Source organism: Galeopterus variegatus, unplaced genomic scaffold, assembly GCF_000696425.1.
Source record: "Galeopterus variegatus unplaced genomic scaffold, G_variegatus-3.0.2 Scaffold1526, whole genome shotgun sequence".
Classification (NCBI taxonomy): Eukaryota; Metazoa; Chordata; class Mammalia; order Dermoptera; family Cynocephalidae; genus Galeopterus; species Galeopterus variegatus.
In genome coordinates, this window is record NW_007727637.1 from 218,175 (window position 1) to 220,486 (window position 2,312).

The following is a 2,312-nucleotide window of genomic DNA, read 5'->3' on the forward strand; positions in this document are numbered from 1 at the left end:
CATTACACTAAAGGCTCAAGGTAATATCTATCCAGTTATTAGAAGTACAGTTCTTGTTATGATTCTGCCTTTCTGAACTTGAATTTTACATCAGTATTACAGAACATGAACTAATAATCTATGTGCTTCCATTTAAGGGAATGTTTATATAAATGTCCTGGTTTTTTGTGTTATTAAACTAAACTTAGAATCACTAATGCCACATCATCATCAGTAGCTCATTCAAATTTCCAGATGGATGGAAAGCCCATTTTCCCTCTGGATGCTCTTTCACCTTTGCAGGTGGCTTGGACAAGGGTGGTAGCAGTTATGATGGAAAAAATGTAGCCCCACAAGAAGTATAATTTGCAGGTATCACTGATAGCATTTGCAGATAAATTTTTTGGAGACTGTAAGAAGCATAAAGGATTACCTGATGGTGGATGGTGCTGCCATTTAGCTGATATTCTTAACTCAGAAGCATCTATTATATCAATTAACAGCTAAGAAATGATTGTGTCCCAGTGTAGAGTTCAGCTTCTTTTTGAACTAGTTTAGGGCTCTAAATTCTACTCCCGCCCCCTTTTAACTATTATTTACTTCTCAAATATATGTAATTTAGTGCTTTACTTTTTATTGATATTGAAGGAAAAGCTTCTTCTTAGCTAATATGAGCATGAAAACTTAGATCAAAATCAGTTGCAAGGATGTTCATTGAACAATATTTTAATGGTGCATAGATCATGAATATCCTTAATACATTTGATGGAATCCTATTGTGTATCTAAGAGGAATGTATCAGAAGAGTGGTTCTGAACTAGGTATGATTTTGGTCACCTACGGGATATTTGTCAATGTCTGAAGACAATTTTATTGTTACGACTGGGGTGGGATGGGGTGGTTTTACTGATAGAGTCCAGGGATGTTGCTAAACATCCTGCAATGCAAAAGACAACCCCCCTCCCACAAAAAAGGATTATCAGTCCAAAATGTTAATAGTACTACCTTTGAGAAACCCTATAATAGGTCCACACATAACAAAAATGATATATCTTAAATACATAGTGGTTAATGAAAAAAGGAAATTTGTAGAATGATAGGGAAGTATGATAGTATATTAATTATTTTAATGCTGGCTACTATATGAAACTGAATCCAAAATTTTAGTGGCTTAACACAGTAGATGTTTATTGTTTTCTTGGATCACATCATGATAGTCCATGTCAGCATGTTGCTTTTCTACATACAGTGATGCAAGGACCCAGACTTCTTCCATCTTGTTGCTCCTCCATCTCTTCAATCTCAGAATTTTCTACATTTAGCCATTGGATGGGAAAGAAAGTAGAGAAGACACACTAGCTTTGTAAAATCCCAAGCTCATAATTGACACAAATTACCTCTACATATATTCCACTGGGAGACAATAATCAAATAATCACACCTGGATGTGAAAATGGCATGAAATGTAGTTACAGGCTTAACAGTCTATCTCTCAGCACTAGTACCTCACAATGGAGTGGGGCAATATAGATTCTTATAAACAGCTTCTTAGCTCTGTGAAAAAGGATACCTAGCACTTAATATAAATTTGTAAAGATCATACACACCAATGACATGCATTATTTATGGATACGGAAATGTATTTGAAAAATAGAACAATTAAACTGAATTGGTGAATATAAAATTCACCATCTGTAAAGAGAAGAGCAAGAGAATAGGCCTGGAGATGAGGAAATAAAAGTGTCCTCTCATTTATTTGTTTCATTTTCTTTTATGCTTAGATTATGAACACTATATTAGGACAAGTTATCAGTAATTATGATTTCTTGAGGATGTGTACATATGTACTTGTACAATTATCTGGACTTCTCTAATTTTACCTTAATAAGGAACATATTAAGTAAATTGGATTTGTTTTATACCAACTAGTTTATTTTTAAATAAATACATAAATGAGATATAACTTCCACATTATTCCAAAATTTTATGTAAAACACCTAGTCATACAGAATAATAATTTTTATAATAGCTCTTACTGATAGAGTATATTTTGGAGGAAACCTATACAGTTTTCATTATTATGTGGTCCTCTTCAGGGTTATATACAAAACAATACTGACATGCTCCCAAGCTTGTTGAAAAAATTCTATCTACAAAATATAATATGTTGTTGAAAATATTCTTGTTCTTTGTTTACTTCAGCGTCTCAGGTATTATCATTTCTTTCCAAAATATACCTGATTTTTCAATCCATCTTGTGAATGTTAATAATTCCTGTCTTCCTCGCAAGAAACAGAAATCCAAACCAAATACAATTCAAAATTGAAGCTCTG